General features: G+C 40.3%; 1 protein-coding gene across 2 annotated transcripts in view; it reads left to right on the top strand.

Moving 5' to 3' along the window:
• Positions 1 to 24,188, top strand: part of chrm3b (cholinergic receptor, muscarinic 3b) — a 135,336-nt gene that overhangs the window by 103,740 nt on the left and 7,408 nt on the right. Inside the window, exon 3 of one of the 2 annotated variants that reach the window (XM_049464560.1) lies at positions 12,094 to 12,150. The exons of the other annotated variant lie outside the window; for it this stretch is intronic. The gene's annotated coding sequence lies outside the window, so the exon portion shown is untranslated. The remainder of the gene's footprint in view (positions 1 to 12,093; positions 12,151 to 24,188) is intronic. 2 annotated transcript variants of the gene reach the window in all.

Genomic DNA, 24,188 nt, shown 5'->3' with positions numbered 1-24,188 from the left:
TTAATTATTTGATGTAAAAAAAAGTACAACAAATCATAAATTAAATTGTTTTTAATTAACTATTATTTCACAAAATAGTTTGGACCTTTCAGGCAGTATTTGTTCAGACCCCCCCATAAAACATTTTCAAGAACAAGAGGCATAGGTTTCTGATACATTTTTTTTCTTTACTGTTAAAAAGTTATGGTTATATATGTGACTATAAACTGTATTTTTTACAGTTTTACAGTTCACTGTTATATTTTAACTTGCCATTGCTCTGCTTTAACTGCTATTTAAATGTTTTTTTCAACATTTAAGCAGATTGTTTAATGATAAAAGTACTTACACCATATGCTTTCTCAGGTTTGATGTGGAAGTTTTGAAAGCTGGCAGCTCTGTCCGGCGGGGCACATTTTGTATTGCATGAGGACGTTATTACCTCGTTATTCCACATGCGAGCATTCACTTGCCGGCGTGCATCCACGGCTATTATTATTATTTTTAATTTAGACAATTGTTTTTTTCTCAGCATTTTATTTTTTACTCAGTAATTGGGAGTTTTCCAATGTAGCAAAGTAAATTACTTGTGTCAAAATGTACCTGAGTAAAAGTAAAATTACCTATTTTAAAAACTACTCTAAAAATTACAAATTACTCATAAAATCTACTCAATTACAGTAACTTGAGAAAATGTAATTGATTACTTTCCACCTCTGTCAATTACTTACAACAAATTTGGAGAAAATTAACCAAAAGTTATTTAGGAAACATTTATTTCAAACTATTTCATAGTTTAAAATCATAAAAGTTAAATATTAAAAAAACAGATCATCCAGTATTTTCTTTTAAAATCACTGCTACACTGTGGGTCGATTTGCCAGGCAGGGATTAAATATAAAATATAGGGATTAGATATTTTCCAATAAAAGGAAACTATGTTCTATAACTAGGTTTTATTCTCATTGTTGAGGATACAGATATTTGTGGACAGTCAAACTCACACACACAAGCAGATACTAGTTACTATAATAGTTACTGAAAAATTAAGAATAGTTTTAATGTATTACATTTTTTATTAATTATTTTCAGATAAATAAATAAAACTATATAAATTTTTTTACACAACTCTATATTACTACTGCAGAAATACTGTGTAACCTCACATAGCCTTCATAAACGCAGGTCCGTTATAATGTGATGAATAAAACCTCCTGTCTGAAACTCTTCATTACCAGGCTGGACATACCTCTCACGTACCTGTCCACTTAAATCAAACGTCCAAATTAAACATGGACGGTTATTATAGCATGACACACACCGGCTCAAATGAATGGCTTCAGTGATGAGCCTACATGGGGATCAGAGAGACAGGAAGACGGCAAGGTTAAACCAGGACAGGCAGACTGGAAGACATAGAGACAAGAGGACAGACAGACAGACTGACAGACAGATAGACATGGGACAGACAGACTGGAGGACTGATGAGATTAAACCAGGACAGACAGACTAGAGTACACAGAGAGAAGGACACAGACAGACAGGAGGACAGACAGGAGTACACAGAAAGACAGGAGGAGAGACAGACAGACATATTGACAGACAGGATGACACAGACAGACAGGATGTGAGACAGACAGACATAGGGATGGACAGGAGATCATACAAACAGAAATGGGGACAGTCAGAAGGACAGACAGGCAGACATGGGGTCAGACAAGAGGACAGACAGACAGTAGGACAGATAGACAGGAGGACACATGGACAGACAGGAGGACAGACAGACTGAAGGACAGACAAACAGAACAGAAAGACAACCTTGGGGACAGACAGGAGGACAAACGGTCAGTTAGGAGGACACAGACAGACAGAGAAAGGGCCAGACATGAGTATAAACACTAGACAGAAGGAGAGACAAACAGACAGACATAGGGACAGACAGAAGGACCCAGACAGACAGACAGAAAGGATGACTGACAGACATGGTGACAGAGGGACACAGATTGACAGCAGGACAGACAGACAGGTGGACATAGACAAACAGGAGGATAGACAGACAGTAAGGATAGAAAGAAGGTTTGTAGGAAACCCAGAGGTGTTGCTAAGTGGGCAGGAGATGTAGCTACAGTGTGGAAATGTGGTTGCTATGTTTCCTTAGTGGTTGCTGTGATACCCTGTGTAAACTAGTCTAAAACTAAAAACATTTCAGATGACTAAATTACGATGACTGATGTAATTCTTTGAAGGAGAGCTTAGATTAGGTGGTTAATGGTGTGGTGGCCCTCTGCTGGACTAGCCAGTGTCCTCTGGCCGGTTTGGACGGTGTCTCACAGCACAGGTGCTTTAGACTGTCTGCAGGAACTGCAGCGTCTGGGTCGATCTGCTGACCGAAACCGTCCGTTCAATGAGTCTGATTAGCTCCGGCTGCTCACCGTGGATAAGAGAAGGTTACGCCAAGGAGGTTCTTATTCCTTTTAAGAAATCAGAGACTGGACAATGAGAATGATTTTTATTACATTGTAAATTTAATATTAAAGACTATATTAAAGCTCTACAGAAACACATGATAATTTTTCAGTAAATAAAAAGTGTTGTACTAGAATATGTTTCTTCTAAATAAGTAGCACATTTAATCTCAGTTTCTTCATGAGAGAGAGTCACCTGGAATAGTTTTCTCAGCGTCTTGAAGGGAGGAGTTCCTGGAGGTTGCTGCTTTTCCTTCAAAATGTGAAACTCATATATTTTATAGATATGTTACACACCGTTATTTTTAAGCGTTTATGTCTTTAATTGTTGATGATTATGGCTTACAGCCAATAAAAACCTAAAAAAAAATCAGTGTCTCAAAAATTAGAATATTATATAAGATCAATTGGTACCCTTGGCAGTGTGGGCAGTGTGCCAAATACTGCTGGAAAATGAAATCCACACCTCCATAAAAGTTGTCAACAGAGGGAAGCACTTGATAATATAACACAGTGGATCAACACCAGCAGATGACAGACATGTCTCTCCAAACCATCACTGATTGGTGGACTCTTCACACTAGACCTCAAGCAGCTTGAAATGACAAATGAAATGTAAAATTTACTGATGATCAGTGATGGTTTGGAGAGACATGTCATCTGCTGGTGTTGATCCACTGTGTTATATAAAAAATAAAAGTCTCATTGCACATACTGTGGGTCACTTTCCAGTGTTATTGTCTCTACTGTGCTGAATATGGACCTCCTGAATAGTATCTGGACATCAGCAGCCCTGTGGTCAGAAACTGGGCACAGTGGGGGGGGGGATTAATTTTGCATGTGAACGGATGGAGTACAGTCTGTAATTATACACCTGTGTACAGTAGCTGATCTGTAAGTTAGGGGGAGCTCATAAAGTGGACGCAGAGTGGACATCCAAGGTAGGTACATGATTATCATTCTTATAGTCATACACTAAAGGTCTCTACTGTCCAGAGAAGACTCTGTACTAGATTTTGGAGCATTGCTGTAAGGATTTGATTGCATTCATAGACAAAACAAGCGTACGGTTTCCCTTTAGTCTGTGTGTGGCATTAGGCTTGGAGCTGATAGCTTCATGTTTATTTATCTGCTCCAAAGGGTCCTATTCTATTGGCAGTACTTCACAAGCTGTGTGTGTACATTTGCACATATGTATCATCAGCAATTTCTGAAGAGCATTTCTGAAAAGGACATCTAGGGCCCTATTTTAGTGATCTATAGGCAAGCTATCAACTGTGCAGCTTGATTTACGGCGTGTCAGTGTGTCTTTGCTATCGTAACGGCGGGAAAAGTACACCTTGCATGTTTCAAAACATGAAAAAGGCATGTACTAATTCTTTTAATTGGTTTATTTTGGGCATAACATGAAATAAACCAATCACCAAGTCAAGGTGAGCTCTGACTTTGGCAGATTTGCAATTTAATGGCGCAGCTACCTGAACACGTCCAATGCTTCTCAGCTGAGGAAACTGTCCTGCTTGACCTGCTTTTTGCCAACAGCTCATTTACAGGAACAACAATGATGTTTTATTGTGTATTCTGTTTATTGTTGATGTAAAAAGTTGTGTTTGTGCACTGCTGCATGTCCTTTTTGTGTATAAAAATTGTGTTTCCAAGATAGCAATGAACGTCTGACTGTTGACATCTGTCTAGGTTGTATTCAGTCAGTGGTGCACCTCTGTTTTCTGTTACCAAGATAAACAAGCAATACACCATAAATTTACCTGAACACACCTCAATTCCAGACCACCACACCCACCAGTGTAGATATTTTCACAAGCACTGTTGCTGTTTAAACAATGCAGGTGTAGAGTGTGAAAATAGACTGTTGGTGGGGTGTAATATAGCAATGAGCATCGCAATGCACTTGTGTAAGATAGTGCCCATGGTGTAGTCTCTGCAAATGCTCTCTCTGTCTCTCTCTCTCTCTCTCTCTCTCTCTCTCTCTCTCTCTGTTGTATAATTTTTCATGTCCTGCTGTCAGTGTCTCTGTGAGTCTGTATTAGTGTTGATGGCCCATTAGCCGGCTGGGCTGTGTATGAAACGCTCAGTGAGGCGAGACTCCGCCTCTCTTTATCCATCACAGTCAGCCCTGATGGCTACTGCTGTGAAACGTGTGCCGTCTAACATCAAACGAACCCTAATGGAGATACAGGTTACCTTACACGACCCAGAGCATCAACACTGTCCTCTTACAGTAAACCAGTGTTTCCAGCAGGACTATTACAAGTTAGGAAGTTAATTAAGGTCAATCATCAGATCTTTATATCTAATACCATCAGCCTTTTTGTCGCTGTATTAGTGTTTTACGTTTTTAATCAGGGTCCGTACTTTACAGACTGTCCCTTACCCTCATATCACGTCTACAGTGATTCTGGCTTTTTTCATTTAAAAGAGCTTTTCCACCAAAAGAACTCTGGTCCTTGAACCAGTTCCGTTCGGATTTCAACAAACCGCGGTGCTTTTCAGCGAACCAGCCCATGTTTCCACCAGTTTAATGAAACCGCCAAGACATCACATCAGTAAACGTACCACCACTACTGGCTGATGTGGGCGGAGTTGGAGAGCTAGGGTTGCACTGTACCGCTGCTGTGGCCGAATTCAGTCATCTGGTTAGCTGACCTACTGTCCAGCACGCTGTCCAGCACATCATAAAACGGCGGTACACTCTCCCGCCTAGCTCCACTGCACGACACTGCTTTTTTGGAATCTCGGTAGTCTTTTTTTAAGCTTTTTTACTTTGTTTATCACTTGCTCTTTCGTGATAAAATATCCTGCCTGAGATAAATCCTCCTCTAGTTCACCGTAGAGTTTCTCCTTCCTAGTGCTCCCTTCAAGTTAATCCTAAAACTCTGGAGAACATTAAATCCAGAGTAAATACTGTGTTTCCTGAGCAGAACACTGTGCATTCTCAGACACGCCCACCAATGTCGTCACGGTTCGCGCTGAGGAACCTAGTATTCTTTGGTTCCCACTGCGAACGAATGTTCTTGGTTCCGGAAGCTACTTTTGTTGGTGAAAAAATGGCGAACGGTTAAAAAAAAGGTTCGCGAACCACAACGGTGCTGGTTTCACTTCGGTGGAAAAGCACTATGGGTAAAACGGAAAGTTTAGGAATGTATACAGTACCAGTGAAAAGTTTGGACACACTTTTTCTCATATGTTTCAGTGTTTCAATTTTTTACATTGTAAATTTAATATTGAAAACTACATTAAAGCTCTACAGGAACACATGCAAAATTATTAAGTAAACAAAAAGTGTTAAACAAACCAGAATATGTTACAATTGTATGTTAGATTCTTTTAAATAAGTATCACTCAAGTTTCTCCTTGAGGACAGATCTGCAGACTCTTGGTGAGATTTTAATCTCAGTGTCTTCATGAGGGAGAGTCACCTGGAATAGTTTTCTCAGCGTCTTGAAGAAAGGAGTTCCTGGAGGTGCTGAACAATAGTTGCTGCTTTACACTGTCATATGGAAAGTGTAATTTCTAAAAGTTTAGGACGTTGTTTGTAAGCGAGAGAGAAAACTTTATCTGGCTTAGTTTGAGCTTTTTATTACATTACAATTGTTCTTTTTTTCAGATTAATGTTTACATAAAAATCCCTTTACAAAGTTTTGTAATTGAAATCGGACAATAACAGCAATAATTTAGTAGTAATCAGCCACCGCTCCATATAAGATTTACAATTTATCATTTATATATAGTAGATTAAAAACGAAAATGTTTTAGTTTAATGTGAACATTAGTCTGTGCTGAAACTTATGTTTCACTGAACATAAAATCAATTTTTCGCCTCAAAAATGGCAGATTTACAGTAGATGGAAAATGTTTGATAACTTTTCACTGCAAAGAATCCATTGGCAAAAAATAGATAAAATCTATTTAAATTGAGACATAAATGCTTAAATTAAGCAAAACAAATCTGCCAGTGGGTTAAGCAAAATTTTCTTATAAAGTATTCTTAAAATAAGCAATGACAAAGCCTCAAAATGAGTGAAGTAAGACTCAAATCAAGCAAAAATATTTTATTTTCTAACTTAAATTTCTACACAAGTTTCAGAATCACTTGACTGGTGACTTTCTGTGTTTATTTGGAATTCAAATTACTTAAAACAAGGTAAAAAATCTAAGTAAGATTGAATAAGATAATTAATTCTAAACAATCCTACATTTAAAATGCTTAGTAAGGCTAAAAATTCTCATCAGATCAAGAATAAGATTTATTACTTTGAAACTAGATAATTTTACTTGCTAAGATTTTGTTTTTTGCAGTGTTGATAGAAATTATTGTAAAAATGATATCAAAGTAATTTGGGTCATTTATACGTGTCCATTAATGAAAAAGTATAAAGAAAAAACAACTACCAGATTAACATTACGGAGAAATGTATTTCATATATTGAGCTATCTTGTGCTCTCTCAGGGCTCTGGCAGCTGATGGTAAGCTGCATGACCTGGATTCAGACCAGCGATCTCCCAATCATGGTGGCAGCACTTCAGACCGCTGAACCACTTGGCACCCAAGTTAATGCAGTTTGATTATTGTTTCAGAAAAATGTCTTAAAAAGCCTTAAATCTTGCCTTTCTATTGGTAGCTGATATTGTTACGGTTCCTTTTGGTGCTATAGAATCTGAGTAGAATTTTAGTATTGAATTGGTTCTTTCGACATCCTTAGAACCACCCTCCCTTCCCACAGAGACAGAGTGAGGCTGATTGTACTTTTCTGACTTCCAGCCACAGATGATGGTTTATTCTTCGAATAACTTATCATTTCACATTTTCTTATGTTCAGAAATGTTTCAATAAATACAGCAGTTTCTCCTGCAGCTCTCAGATTTGTTGATAGCCGAAATATGTTCTGTTTTTATGAGTTTAGAGAATCCAAACTTTTGTCTCGCTAGCTCATGTCCTGGGGGTGTTCCCTGTCTGATCTAATTCCAGGTGGGGGGCTTCATTCTGCAATATGATTTCCCTTATTTTTAGTGACTCAATGCAGGAACACGTCCCTCCGTTCCAGCTCAAACCCCAGCATAGAGCAAAACAGCCCCTCGCCAGCGTCCCAGAGAGCAGCCCAGCACCACCACGGGCGAATCAGAACAGCGAGAAGTAATAACCAGTGTTATTGATTTATGACAAACAGCTAAAATAAGGAATTGTAAAGATGCCCTGATTTACACAAACAAGAGTAAAGTTCCTGGACCTGAAGAACAGGGGGATTATTAGAACCACCCAGAGGCTAAAGCAGCTGATAACTAGCCACTAATTAGCCAAGTACAACACGCTGAAACTGATACAACAAAGCTCTACTGAACCAGCTATCAGATAATCAATATCCATCACATCTGTGCATTGTTTATACACACTATTAAAAAAAAATGGCCCGTTTTTCTGCGCTAGAAGTGCGCTCTCTCTCCGCTTTTACACTCTTTGGTCTGTTTTTCTGCGCTAGAAATGTGCACTCTCTCCGCTTTTAGACTCTTTGGCCCGTTTTTCTGCGCTAGAACTGCGCACTCTCTCCACTTTTAGACTCTTTGGCCCGTTTTTCTGCGCTAGAAATGCGCTCTCTCTCCGCTTTTAGACTCTTTGCCCCGTTTTTCTGCACTAGAAATGCGCACTCTCTCCGCTTTTAGACTCTTTACCCCGTTTTTCTGCGCTAGAAATGCGCACTCTCTCTGCTTTTAGACTCTTTGGCCCGTGTTTCTGCGCTAGAAATGCGCACCCTCTACGCTTTTAGACTCTTTGGCCCGTTTTTCTGCGCTATAACTGCGCACTCTCTCCACTTTTAGACTCTTTGGCCTGTTTTTCTGCGCTATAACTGCGCTCTCTCTCCGCCTTTAGACTCTTTGGCCCGTTTTTCTGTGCTATAACTGCGCACTCTCTCCGCTTTTAGACTCTTTAGCCCGATTTTCTGCGCTAGAAATGCGCACACTCTCCGCTTTTACACTCTTTTGCCCTGTTTTTCTGCGCTAGAAATGCGCACTCTCTACGCTTTTAGACTCTTTGGCCCGTTTCTGACACCTAGCGTTCAAACTTTGAATCTCACATTATAAAAACCTGCTTAAAAGCGGGCCAACTTTCATTCTATTTCTAAAATACCTCGCGGGCCGCTCCAAAAACGGAAACGCAAATGGCCCGCGGGCCGTAGTTTGGACACCCCTGGTGTACAGTCTTTAGCACTTCTGTTGAAACACAATTTGTTGTGTTTCGATTAGGGATGCACTTAAAACTGAAAATATTCAGCTATTATTCAGCAAATTAGCATGTAGAATCGACCGGCTGATATTTGTATGGCTGCATTGGCTGAAACTCTGCATCAGCCATGCAAATTTGTACCGAATTTGGTTTATACTAGCATCCGTTGTGTTGGTTGGTACAAACGTTTCGGCCCGATTCACATATTATATTCTGCATTTGGGGTGTTGGTACAAGTAGTTTTGGGTCGATTCCCATACTATATATGCCACCCAGGTACAGAGACAAGTGGTTCTGGCCAGTTTCTGTTTTATTTCCGTTAGCACTTGTGGTGTTGGCACAAGTGGCGCGAGATGATACCTACATTACAGTCAGAAACCAGAGTTGGCATAATCGTTTTGGGCCGATTCCCATAGTATACATGGCAACCAGAGAGGCTCAGAACGATTCCCATAATATACTCATCAACCGAAGTACTGGCAAAAGAGGATCGGGCAGATTGTCATATTCCACCTAGCAACCAGGATGTAGCAGCTCGAGTCTATTTCCATATAACACTCTGCGACTGGAGTATTGCAACATGTGGCTTGGGTTGATTGTCATATTATACTCAGCAACCCAAAGTGTTAGCACAAGAGGATCAGGCAGATTTTCATATTATACTTAGCAACCGGGGTGTAGCAGCTTGAGTCTATTTCCATATAACACTCTTTGACCAGAGTATTGCTACATGTTTATTGGACAGTTGTCAAATGTGGCTCTGGATGATTCCCATATTATATTCTGCAACCGAAGTATTGCCACAAGCATCTCGGGCAGATTGATATATTATACACAGCAACTGGGGTGTAGTAGCTCAAACCTATTCCCATATTACACTATACGACTGGAGTATTGCCACATGTGGCTTGGGTTGATTGCCATATTATACTTGGCAACCAGACAGCACATGAGGCTTGGGCTGATTCCCATATTTTACTCAGTAACCAGGGTGTTGGCACATATGATTTGGGACGATTGCTGTATTAAGTGTTGGCACAGGTGGCTTGGGCAGATTGTCATATTATACTCAGCAAACGGGGTGTAGCAGCTCCAGCCATTTTCCACATTATACTCTACAACTGAAATATTACCACTTGTGGCTTGGATTGATTGTCATATTATACTTGGCAACCGGACAGTCAACACATGCGACCCAATTTTCATATTATTCTCGGCTACCAGGGTTTTGGCACATGAGGTTCGGTTCGAGTCCCATATTGTACTCGGTAACCAGGGTGTTGGCACATACAATTTGGGATGATTGCTGCATTATACTTGCCAACCAGGGGCTCTGCAGATGTGGTTTAGATTGATTGTCATTATATAAATGCAGCTTGGACTAGTTCCCATATTATACTCTGCATCCGGAGTATTGGCACAAACGGCTTGGGGACGTTGGGGACGAAAATGGCTGATTAAGTCCATGTCCAGAATTTGACTTTTAGACAGCATTCTATTGAGAACTATTTAATTTTGTGTGGAATCTTGTGTGTGAAAACAAACCAGCAGAAAAGACAGCAAAAAAAATTAGAGAGTGAGAAAGTGGAAAAAAAAAGAACTGGGCGTGTTTACAGTGTAATTGATCTGATTCTCGCTGGGGGGTTGGATGGCAGGGGCACACTGCTGTTGGCTGGTGGACAGCAGGTAGCCCATAATGCAGTGCACTTCATTAAGAGTGCTGTGGCTGAAGGCAGAGGCTGAGTGTGTTTATGGAAAGCTTCCAAAGTGCACAGAATATATCTATAAATAAACACTCGCCATCCACTTTATTACAGCCTCCGTCCACTGTCCAATTTAATGTTTTTATTTTATTTTCAGTCTGAGTAGTCTTTAAATAGTTAGAGAAGCTATTCGTCTAAGCTTAGAAAAGGTTTTTTAGTTAGAATTAGATTCTATAAATAAAAGTAAATACAGATGATTAGAACATGGTTGGAGAGGATTTTAAATAAGCCTGTTTTATTTATACTACTGTTCACACCTGGGATTAAGATTTGGTGTTTTGGCTGATGGTATCACACATGGATACCCTCGCTTTATGTCACTCTATCTCCCTCTATTTCACTATACTTCGCTCTACCTCTCCTTAACTCTAATTCTCCTTCACTCTAACTCGCTTTACCTCACTCTACCACACTCTACTTCTATCTACCTCTATTTCTCCCTCACTCTGCCTCGCTTCACCTCACTTTGCCTTACTCTACCCTCACTCTACCTCATTCTGCAAATCTCATGCACAGCAAATTTCTCAAGTTCAAAAATCAGGAGTTATAAAAATGTGTGAAAGTGTTAAATTGTGTGAGTTTATTCTCTAACTTAGACTACAAGTTGAGTTGAGGGGAACTCTTTGGTGGTGTAGCATGACTGAACTCTAATGGGCGTGACCCCAATCCCAGCTCAACATCAGTGTGTAGTCTTGCCCACCAGGGCTTCCTTCCATGGGGTGTTTCATTATATTTTATATAATTGTTGTTTGCCTAGTCAACGTGTTGTAGGCTATAAGAGCAAGTTACCATCTACTGTACTGTAAATTGTGACTGCAAAAGTGCTGGAAATGCACTGAAAAATGCAATGCAGTGGGAATGGGAAAATACATTGGCATACACTTGTTAAGTATGAAATTGTTATTGTAATCAGTAATGATGCTTTTTAAATAGTACAATGTTTTTTTTTTTTTTTTCATTTTTGCATTATTTGTTAACACTGTGAAGGAGTTCATGTATTTTACTCTAGATGGGATAAGTATTTTAACTCCCACAACAGTTCAGATTTAATTCCTGAACAGAGTTAAAAGGTCAATTCAAGGTCCCAGAAAAAAAGTTACTTTTAAAAACCAAAATTTGCTGTGTGCTACCACACTCTGCAGCACTATGAAGGCATTTGTAGCACACGTACCTCCATGTCCCAGACTGATTATAATGCATCAACGAGACAGGTGGATTCCCCACACCTATGTCCGGCGGGAGAATGGATATCCATTGGTATGCAAATCTGCCTTCTGCATGAAAAGTATTGAACTATAGGCCTCCCGGGCTCCTGCATGTTTAAACACAAACTCCAGGTCCTGAGTAATTAGCTGGTGCAGTAATGAAGGCTGGTTCTGAAACAGGAAAAATAGCTGCAGGTAGTTTACGCTGCAGAGAAACACTAAACCACAAATACCTGCAGCTTCCCCCGGCCAGGAGCCAATCAGACTGCAGGCCTCTTTTAGAGACTGAATAACAGAGTTCAGTTCTCCGGCGGTTTACAGGTGTGTGATAACGCTGTTGGATATCCTGATATTGATGTGAAATGCATAAATTAATATTCTAAATGAGTTTAGTCCTCTCTGGGCTTTTTCTGCACTAAGTTTTCCTGCACTTATTTTCCCAGGTTAAGAAGTAACTTGTTGTGAACATTTACTGTGGACCTCAACCTCACTCTACCTTAGTGAGTTTTACCTCATTTTACCTCACTACCTTTATTTCTATCTCGCTCTATCTCGTTCTACCTTTACTTCTACCTTGTCATACCTCACTCTTCCTCTCTCTAACCCATTTCACCTCACTCTTTCCTTTCTACATCACTCTACCTCGCTCTACTGCACTCTAGTTTACTCTACCTCCCTCTATCTCATGTTACCTTACTCAACCTCTCTCTCTACCTGTATTTCTACCTCCCTCTACCTCAACTTCTACCTCATTCTACCCTCACAATACCTCACTCTTCCTCCGTCTAACCTACTTTACCTCACTTTTCCAATTCTACCTCACTCTACCTCATTCTGCCTAACTCTATCTCTATTTCGCCCTTACTCTACCTCACTTCACGTCACCTCTACCCTCACTCTACTTTATTCTGCCTCACTCTACCTCGCTTTCCCTCTATTTCTCTCTCATTCTACATCACTTCACCTCCCTCTGCCTTGCTCTACCCTCACTTTACCACACTCTGCCTCACTCTACCTCTATGCCTGCCTTGCTTCCTCTCTCTCTTCATCATTCTGCCTCATGCTACCACAATCTGCTTTACTCTACCTCACTCTACCTCTGTTTCTACCTTGCTCTGCCTTGTGCTACCTCATTCCACCTCAATCTGATCACACATAGATACCCTCGCTCTACGTCACTCTACCTACCTCGATTTCACTCTACCTCGCTCTACCTCTCCCTACCTCTATTTCTCCCTCACTCTACCTCACTCTGCCTCACTCTACCCTCACTCTATCTCTTTCTGCTTTGTGCTACCTCACTCTACCTCAATTCTCACAATATGAGAAAATTAAACAGATTATTAATGATTCATTTTGTGTCATTTTATGTCATGCTTATTTTTTCTGTCTCGCTTTACATCACTCTTCCTCTACTTCTACCTTACCATTCCTCACTTTTCCTCTTTCTAACCCACTTTACCTTCCTCTTTTCAGTCTGCCTCACTCTACTCACTCTAACCCTCTCTAACCTCACTCTACTCTGACTTTACCCCTCTCCACTCTCACTCTAACCCTCTCTATCCTCACTCTAACTCACTCTACTCTGACTCTACCTCACTCTACTCTCACTCTACCCTCACTCTAGTTTACTCTATCACCCTCTATCTCATGCTACCTTACTATACCTCTGTTTCTACCTCCCTCTACCTCACTAGTTCTGTTAATGTCGGCACCATTTGACAAATGGCTCCAGGACAAAAGACAACATTAATGCAGACCATTATGACAACTGTCCTTAACACCAAATGAACAATTGCTCCTGATAACTTTTATCTACCCTCTGAATAGCATTCAAATTCCACACTTCCTTCAGGGTGCAGATATCTCTTCGGTGATGAGTTTATTCGCTGTGCGCTGAGCTGCTCCACTGATCCAGTGGCTGTGGTTCTGTTTGTGGGTGGTTGGTTGTGGGGAGTTACAGGAAGAGGTCTGGGTCAGAAATTAATGAAGTAACTGTGTAATAATGCTGATCCAGATCCGGGAGATAATCCAATGGCCGATGTTTATCAGAGAGCGATCTCAGGCACTGCTGAGAGTGTCGGACACATACAGGATGTTAGATACGGGTCTTGTCTTTCACATCGTAATGAGTGAGATTATCAACAGGAAGTGGCTGATCCTGGATTAGTATTCTGACTGTTTATCCACCCAGCCTCTGATCTCTGCAAACACAGTAACATCCAAGTCACACGGCAGCTGGGCAAACTAGCGCTTATACATGTCACAGCTCAGTTATCCCTAATGCCAAAAATGTTATGTATGTGGTATTCATCAGTGTGCTTTATTTACATTCCCAACTCCTTGTCCCTCACTCTACTCTTACTCTACCTCACTCTACCCTTTACTCTACCCTCACTCTACCTCGCTCCACCTCATTCTACCCTCACTCTACTCTCATTCTACCTCACTCCACCTCATTCTACCCTAATTTTACCTCATTTTACCCTGACTGTACCTCACTCTACTCTCACTCTACCTCACTCCACCTCATTCTACCCTCGCTCTACCCTCACGCTACCTCACTCCACCTCATTCTACCCTAATTTTACCTCATTTTACCTTGACTGTACCTCACTCTACTCTCACTCTACCTCACTCCACCTCATTCTACCCTCGCTCTACCCTCACTCTACCTCACTCCACCTCATTCTACCCTCGCTCTACCCTCACTCTACCTCACTCCACCTCATTCTACCCTAATTTTACCTCATTTTACCCTGACTGTACCTCACTCTGGCACTCTCTACCTCACTCTACCCTCACTCTACCTCACTCCATCTCCTTCTACCCTAATTTTACCTCATTTTACCCTCACTGTACCTCACTCTACTCTCACTCTACCTCACTCCACCTCATTCCACCCTAATTTTACCTCATTTTACCCTCACTGTACCTCACTCTAGCACTCTCTACCTCAGTCTATCCCACTCTTTCACTCTCTACCCTAACTCTACTTCTCTCAACACTTATTCTAACTCTCTTCTGTCGCTCTGCCTCACTCTTCCTCACTCTACCCTCATTCACTAGCTCAATCTATCCTTACTCTAAATCTCTTCTCTCACTCTACCACACTCTACCTTAATCTACTCTCATTCTACCACTCTCTACCCTCTCTCTACCTCACTAGAACCCTCTTCTCTCACTCTACATCACTTTACCTCAATCCATATCACTCTGCCTCACTCTAGCTCTGCTTTTACCTCACTCTACCCTCACTCTTCCTCTCTCTACCACACTCTACCTCACTCTACCCTCACTCTACCTCACTCCATCTCCTTCTACCCTAATTTTACCTCATTTTACCCTCACTGTACCTCACTCTACCACTCTCTACCCTCTCTCTACCTCACTAGAACCCTCTTCTCTCGCTCTACATTACTTTACCTCAATCCATATCACTCTGCCTCACTCTAGCTCTGCTTTTACCTCACTCTACCCTCACTCTTCCTCTCTCTACCACACTCTACCTCACTCTACCCTCACTCTAGCACTCTCTACCACACATTAGCACTCTGTTCCTCACTCTACCCTCACTCTTCCTCTCTCTACCACACTCTACCACTCTCTACCCTCACTCTAGCTATCTCTACCCTAACTCTACTTCTCTCAACACTCATTCCAACTCTCTTCTCTCGCTCTGCCTCACTCTTCCTCACTCTACCTTCATTCTAACCTCATTCTATCTCTCTTCTCTCACTCTACATCACTCTACCAAACCCTAGCTCACTCTATTCTTACTCTAAATCTCTTCTCTCACTCTACCATTCCCCACCCTCTCTCTCCCTCACTCAAACCTCACTATATCTCTCTTCTCTGGCTCTACGTCACTTTACCTCACTCTACCCTCACTCTGCCTCACTCTAGCTCTATTTCTACCTCACTTTACCCTTGCATTGCCTCATTATTTGTCCCTCTACCTCAGTCAGCCTTATTCTACCTTCTGAGTTGGTTTTTGTTCTAGTTTTAGGATAAACCAAAAAAGGAATGCTATAGACAGGTCATGTAAAGGATTATGCAAAACCATTCAGTAGGGGTGTACTATATAGACAAAAAATGTGATGTGTGATAGCACTGATTCATATGCTGATATCAATGTGAAACTGCTAAATTAAGATTAAATTAGTTTAAATTCGTTTCAGCTTATTAACAACTGCTTGACCGCTCCTGTAATACTGGAGAAGATGAAACCGAAACTTCACGTGAAGCGCTGCTTCAGACTGATGTCAGATATACAGTAGATCACACTAAAAGTGGGAAGTGTAAAAGTGTAAAAAGCTCAAAATAAGCATCAGATTTGGTGAGAAAATCAGATTTGTGCCACTTCTACCTGTTGTGTGAACGTAGACTTGGATCCATAGAGTGTAGCATCACTAAAATAAAATGTTTTATCTCTTTTTATTATTAAATCCACTCTTCTCCTGTTGACACAAACAGAGCCAATGATACAAACACAATTTGTCCAGATTTTATTTGCTTTAAAATAAATGTGCAGTGCTACGCAAATCCTCCCACCGCCAGAGGAGAAACATCAAGAACAGCCGGACTGAGAATCAGTTGCACTCCTATGAAGCTCTTATGAAGTCTCTTTGCGTGAGTTTTTTTTTTTGCTGATGGTGAAAAACTCTGCCGGCTTTGATGTTTGACCCTCATTTGTTGCCATACCTCCTTCATGCTGCTATTGGACGAGAGGAGATAAGAGGAGATAAGAGACGAGAGAGGCTTCTTTTCATCTCATCAATCCTAATTCTGTCTGTCTCTGGGATGTATCTGTCTGTGTGTGGAGAGATAGCGGAGACAGTATTGATGTTGTTGGACTGTCTCTCTGAGTGTCTCTGTGGACGGAGGGACGGGGGGAGAGGGGGACGGAGGGAAGGGTGGACAGACCTTAAGCAGATTTAAGATCACAGAATTAAGATCATCTGAGCTGCACGAGAGAGAGAGTGTTTAAAGCCGACGTCTCATCATCTAATCAACCAGTCTGATCAATGAGGCTTTTGATAAAATTTGTTATTTAAAGTTAGAAAATGTCACTCTGGAGTGTGTGTGTGTGTGTGTGTGTGTGTGTAAGCATGTGTGTGTGTTGTTTTCTATACTAAATCCTTTGGATGGACAGAGAAAAGGAACAGCATGTGCTGATTGGCTCTGAGAATCTCTGGTACGGCAAGGTTTGCAGGGTGAAAATCTGCTGGCAGTGGTCTGATTAGGGACAAGCCATAAACTGGCCACAGTAAAATGGGCATCCAAGGCAAACCTTGTGTTCACACTGGCGGGCGAAAATTTGCTGATGTCGCCGCAAGTTTGAGGCTAATCTAGAAAGCTACCTATTGATCCATCGTCTACCTCCATTCAAACTTAAATTTTATTTTAATTGTCCCTGTGCTTGTGCAGAAATGCATAATTAAAGCCCAGCTTCAGACACTGGAACTGCTTTAAAGCTCCTGTGATGCTGGAGAAGATGAAACCGAAACTTCATGTGAAGCGCTGCTCTTTAGCGCGTGAACTGTTCAGACTGATGTCAGATATAAATCAGATTTGGTGAGAAAATCAGATTTGGGCCACTTTCACCTGCTGTGTGAACTCAGAGCTCCAGATCAAAAAAGTTGTTAAAGGAGCTTTTAAAAGAAAAAAATCAGGAGCTAACAGCTAATAGTTTTTTTTAAAGCGCTAAGCAATAATATGCCAGTGATGGGGCGCCGAGTGGTCCAGCGGTCTAATGCGCTGCCACTATGAGCGGGAGGTCGCAGGTTCAAACCCCCGCTCATGCAGCTTTGCCATCAGCTGCCGGTGCTCAGAGGGAGCAAAATTGGCTCTGCTCCCTCTGGGGTCGGGCGCTCTCTCCCCATCACACTTAAGGAGGCGCTGGGCGGCACAAGGCGTCTGTGAGCAGATGAATCGGAACCTAGCCGCTGTGCTTATCTCCGAGCGCGCTGTGATGCTGCTCAGGCAATGATTCATCCGCAGCAGCTCGAAAAAAAAGGGGTGATTGACTTCACACGTGTCGGAGGAGGCGTGTGCTCCTCCAAGGGTCACGGGCGTCACCGGATATGGGGACGCACAAAGGGGTGGGACAATTGGATATCCAAATTGGGAGAAAATGGGGAAAAATCTGAAATAAAATTATAAAAAAATATAATAATATGCCAGTGATTAAGCAGTGCAGCAACACTCACCTCAGGTAATATCTCGGCAGTGGTGCTTCTAGACCATTTCTAGACCGTTTTCTATGTCGGGTCGAGACCAGATCACTTTCTCAGCACAAGCAAAACATTGGGCGGGGTGGGATTACAGCAGAAGTTGGAGTCACACATTAATTGTGTTAAAAAAATAATAACGTATTACTTATTCCAAATTAATCGTGTGACCTAACACTTTAACGGCATCCCAAATTATACTACTCAATTATTATTATTTGTGGTCGCAATCCAGCAGGACAGAGTAACCTGCCAACCTGCGCACTTCTTTCAGGAATGGTTTGAGTATCATCATGAAGAGAGCAAGGTGTGCCTAAGTGGTTGCTGTGTTGTTGCTATGGTATCCCCAGTGGTTGCTGTGGTGTTGTTAAGTGAACAATAGATGGATGCTACAGATGATACAGGCAAGGGCGTCGCCTGGCCTGGGCTTCCGGGGCTTCCAGGGCTTTAGCCCCGAATAATTTTCTAGAAGCCCCGAATCGTTTGGCTCAGCTCAGCTGTATTATTAATGAGGAGACAGGCCACTGGCCGTGTGTGAATGGAAAATCTTTTAACGTTAATTACGGAGCCAGCTTGCTGGTTTTGCAGAGCGCGGTGGGCTTGTAGGGAAGAAGTATGATGTCTCAGGTGGTTGCTGAGATACCCCATGTGGTTGCTTGGCTGCCGCTATTGTATATTAATCATTGTGATACTTTTCCTTCAGTGCGTCCTTTGTAAGTGCCCCAAATATCACCACAGGAAGTTTACTGTAAACTTCCGCTGAACTTTTTGAGAATTATTAGATGAATCTAATGTTATTTCCCATGCAGTATATTCTTTCCTCACTCGGCTAAGTTTTTTGACAGAAAAATCCAATAAACAAGCATTTCAATTTTCTCATTTGTATAGGAAATGTGTGATGAAAATGGTTTGCGGGACCCTGTTGAATTATGCATTCCAACCAGCAGCACAGTTTGGCAGCGCTGAAGAGCGACTGTGCCAGTAAAGCAATCACTGAACTGAAGTGAATTAAAATGAAGTGAATTGAACTGACTGAATCCATTTCTCTTCAGGACCACCAACCAACTGCACTCCACTCACTTCAGCAGCCTGGATCAGACACGCTGATGTATTATCAGTTTGTTTAGCTGTATCTGATTCTACAGAGTGTATGAAGACGCAACGTTACATTCCAACCTTTATTTACACTCGGGTAGCCCTCGGTTTTTAATGCAGTCTGCAGTCATTTACAAAATTTAATTTTAAATATAAAACATGCTAAAAATATAAGATTTAATTAAGAAGAATTAAAATAATTCAGAATAAAAGGATATACAGACAGGCTTAAAGGTAAAGCAATAAAACAAAGAGATAAAAAAAATAGAATAATAAAATTTAAACAAAATTAAAGAAATAGAAAACTAAAATAACACCAAAATTATAAAAAGGTAATTGATGGAACTAAAATAAATCAATAACAAAAATAATAAGAAAGAATATAAAAATAAAAGGATGAGATAATTGAAATAAAAAGGTTAAAGGCCTTTATAAAGTAAAACCAGTAATAAAACAAATAAAGAGATGAAATAAAGGGTAAAATATAAAATTAGATACATTAAATGACAAAATAAATAACATAAATAAAAGGGTAACAGAAAACTCAACTAAAACAGTTGCAGGCTGTCCAAAAGTGGTTAGAGACTGTTCCAGTGCTGAAAAATTTAAGAAGAATGCTGTTTTCTGTCCATAATGCATTTAAAAAATACATATATTATTTGTATTTATATGTTAATTGCAGTTTAATCATTTTTTTAATATTGTTATTTTTCATTATATATGACTTTTATATCACGTTTTTATTTCACAAATCATCCCTAAGCAGTAAAAATAACTCATAACATTTTTTTTTCTCCAATGCAGTAGGTGGGGCTAAGCTGCTGTTTGATTGGCTAATAAATGCCAATTCTGTTGGACAACAGGCCTCAGTCTGTGGTAAATGCAAGAATACACAAAAAAAAAACAGATGTTCATTGCAATTGACGCAGGGTCAGAAAGGGATAATATTTTAGCCAAGAATACACAGGGGTTGGACAATGAAACTGAAACACCTGTCATTTTAGTGTGGGAGGTTTCATGGCTTAATTGGAGCAGCCTGGTAATTGCACGTTATTGCACCAGTAAGAGCAGAGTGTGAAGGTTCAATTAGCAGGGTAAGAGCACAGTTCTGCTCTAAATATTGCAATGCACACAACATTATGGGTGACATACCAGAGTTCAAAAGAGGACAAATTGTTGGTGCACGTCTTGCTGGAGCATCTGTGACCAAGACAGCAAGTCTTTGTGATGTATCAAGAGCCACGGTATCCAGGGTAATGTCAGCATACTACCAAGAAGCACCAACCACATCCAACAGGATTAACTGTGGACGCTGTAAGAGGAAGCTGTCTGAAAGGGATGTTCGGTTGCTAACCCGGATTGTATCCAAAAAACATAAAACCACGGCTGATCAAATCACGCAGAATTCAATGTGCACATCAACTCTCCTGTTTCCACCAGAACTGTCCGTCACCACAATAAATTATTGTGCTCTAAAACCAGGTGTTTTAGTTTCATTGTCCAACCCCTGTACTTCTGTGATGTAGCGATACTGCAGAAAAGTACACTATGATCTTAGAGCGACATATGCTGCATTTAAAACCACATCTGATCCAGGGACATCTGTCCATTTTTCAATAAGACAATGCAAAACCATGTGCTGCACACATGAAGAGGTGGTACTGTATCGGTACTGACAGGCCTGAGACTGCAGTTTGTGTTTAAGGATGTAACCACTTCACTAATTACTGTCTGCTTTGTTACTGGAGGACAATACACCAGTACACCATATGCCACCATGTGCTTTTTCCTTTTTTCATACTTTATTGCGAAGCTTAGGGAAGGAGTGTGTGTGATAGAGAGTGAGAGAGAAAGAGAGCGAGAGAGAGAGAGATTATGTGTGTAAGAATTTGTGTTTGTGAGAGATAGAGAGAGAAATTATGGTCCCTATTTTACACCCTGCACAAAGCACATCGTAAAGCTCATTGCTAACAGTCTATTTTCACTCCTTCCGCCTACATCATTTATATAGCAACAGTGCTTCTAAATCAGTTTACACCAATGGGCGTGGTGGTCTGGAAATGAGGTGTGTTTAGGTACATTTCTAGTGTATTGCTATATATCTTGGCAATGGAAAACACAGCCGCACCACTGACGTTCTTTGCTATCTTGGCAACGCAGATGTTCTGCACATACATTTCCGCTAGTTACACACATATGAACACGCAGCAGTGCACAAACCCAACTTTTACGTCAACAGTAAACAGAATACTAAAAAAAATAATATTGCTGTTCCTGTAAAGGAGCTGCTGGTGCACATTTACAGTTTCCTTTGCTGTAAAGTCTGTGACAAATAGTGATAGTGAAAGAGTGAATGAGAGTCAGTGAAAAAGAGTGAGAGGGATGAAGTGAAGGAGAGTCCATGACAAAGAGTGATAGTGAAAAAGTGAGTGAGAGTCAGTAAAAAAAGTGTGAGAGTGAGAGAGTAAATAAGAGTGAAAAACAGTGAATAAGAGAGAGTGAATGAGAGTATTACACAAGGGAATGAGAGCGAGAGAAAGAGTGTGTGAAAAAGAGTGAGAGTGAATGCGTTTTTTAATTTATTTTTTAATTTATTTATTTTTTATTATTATTATAATGTTTTATTCTAATGTTTTATATTTTCATTCTTGTTCTTAGTTTTATTATTCATTTTTTAATTTCTCATCATTCTTAACATTTTACTTTACTTTTACTGTTATCTTTTTCCTTTTTTTATATTTTATTTTTTATTTTTTTTTAACTTTTTTTACTTTTTTACATTTTAATGGTATTTTAGAATTCTCTGTTTTACATATATATTTTATATATATATATATATATATATATATATATATATATATATATATATATATATTGATTGATTGATTGATTGATTGAAAGAATGAGAGTGAGAGTTAATAAGAATCATTGAAAAAGAGTGAATAAGATTGAGAGTAAAAGAGTGAATAAGAGAGAGTAAATGTCAGTCAGAGGGTTAATAATTAAATTAATAAATGAATGAATAAACAATAGATGGTAAATCAAAAAAAATTTAAATAAATAGCAATCTGCCCAAGTCAGAGCAAGGGACACACTTATTTTTTTTTGTTCATGTTACGCCCAAAACACACCCATGATTAACTAAGATAATTAGTATGTGTCTTTTGTGTGTTTTGAGGTTTTGCAAGGTGTACTTTTCCTGTCGTTACGATAGCAAAGACACACGGACACCCCTTAAATCAAGCTGCATGGTGCACAATTGACGGTTTTCCTGCAGATCACTAAAATAGAGTATGTGTCATTTCTACTTTCTGAAGACATTACCAGCATTACAATCCCACACCTTCATCTGGGCACATCTATTTTTTGATGATGAGGATATATACATACATATATAAATGATAAATGCACTGTTTATGCTTTTAAAATGATTTTGTCTGTTGTTATGTTTGGAAATGTTTATAAATTACTTCACTTGCATGTTTCTACCTTTTTTGTTTCTGGCCAAACATAACCAGTAAGTGTAAAGTTAAATATCCAGGGAACAGGAAGATTCCCGAAGCTTTTTGAAGGATACTAATGATGGTCGTTTTTATGGTCTTATCACCCTCTTAACTTAGGGTTGCTTTGTAGTGCTGGAGCGAGAAATCGGGCGAGTCGGTGGGCTGGTGGTGTTTTGGGCTCATTACTGTGATTTACAGCACATAAACCCACACATATAAACACCAGAAAGCTCAGATAAACTGTAAACAGCAGAGCAAAGCCTGTGGTTTAGTAATGTAGGGGCTGAATCAGCAGATCCCAGTGGAACAGAACTGGTTTACTGGTTGTAACTGGTCAGATAATGAGTCTTAAAAATAAGAACACGCAGTGTCACTGACGCAAAGCACTGTACCTTTTTTTAAGTAATACGTTATACAGTAATTCTGAAACTCCTGCTGCATTTAGGGCTCTATCTTACACCCTGCACAAGGTGTGTCACGATGCTCATTGCCATCTTACACCCTACCAACATCTATTTTCATAGCTTCCACCTTCATCTTTTACATAGCAAAAGTGCTTGTGAATATACAGTATCTACGCTGATTGTCGTGGTGGTCTGGAAATATGGTGTTTAGGTAAATTTCTGGTGTATTGCTATATATATCTTGGCAACGGAAAACACAGGTGCACCACTGACTGAATACAACCTAGACCAGGGGTGTCCAAACTTTTTTTGTTGGGGGCCAGAAGGAGAAATATATTTGAAGTCACGGACCACACTCTCTCCGCTTTTAGACTCTTTGGCCCGTTTTTCTGCGCTAGAAATGCACATCCTATCCGCTTTTAGACTCTTTGGCCCGTTTCTGACACCTAGCTTTCAAACTTTGAATCTCACATTATAAAAACCTGCTTAACAGCGGGCCAACTTTCATTATGTTTCTAAAATATCTCGTGGGCCGCTCCAAAAAAAGGAAACGGGCCGCAAATGGCCCGCGGGCCGTAGTTTGGACACCCCTGACCTAGACAGTGTGATGTTCATTGCTATCTTGGCCACGCAACTTTTACATCAACAACAAACAGAATACAAAATAAAATAACATTCACAGTGTGAACAACCAGGTGAGTCTCCTCTGCTGAGAAGCATTGGAAACGTCCAGGTAGCTGCACTGTTAAAATAGCAGTATGCCAAAGTCAGAGCTCAACTGGCTCTCTTAAAGTGAATTCACTCTTAAAGTGAATGATGAGCAAGTGACACGCTGATTGGTTGATGACTCACCTATAGATCACTAAATCAGGGTATTGTGTCTAATTTATTGTTCATTTCAGTTTCAGCACTTGAGAAATGAAAGATAAAAATAATTTTATAATAAAGCTTTGAGTTTTGTCTCCTTGTGGATCCTAATACTCCCTGTTTACATCCCCTAAAAAAATGAACATGTCCATTTCAAATGGTGTAACCATTACTGGTCACATTGGCATTCCTTAAAAGAAGGGTTTAATACTGTGTTTTTATAATATACATATATACAGGGGTTGGACAATGAAACTGAAACACCTGGTTTTAGAGCACAATAATTGATTGTCTCGACGGACAGTTCTAGTGGAAACAGGAGAGTTCTGGTGCACATTGAATTCTGCCGTGATTTGATCAGCCGTGGTTTTATGTTTTTTGGATACAATCCGGGTTAGCACCCCGAACATCCCTTTCAGACAGCTTCCTCTTACAG

Source organism: Astyanax mexicanus, chromosome 15 (genome assembly GCF_023375975.1).
Source record: "Astyanax mexicanus isolate ESR-SI-001 chromosome 15, AstMex3_surface, whole genome shotgun sequence".
In the NCBI taxonomy this organism is placed as follows: domain Eukaryota; kingdom Metazoa; phylum Chordata; class Actinopteri; order Characiformes; family Acestrorhamphidae; genus Astyanax; species Astyanax mexicanus.
This window is presented reverse-complemented; position numbering and strand designations above follow the sequence as displayed.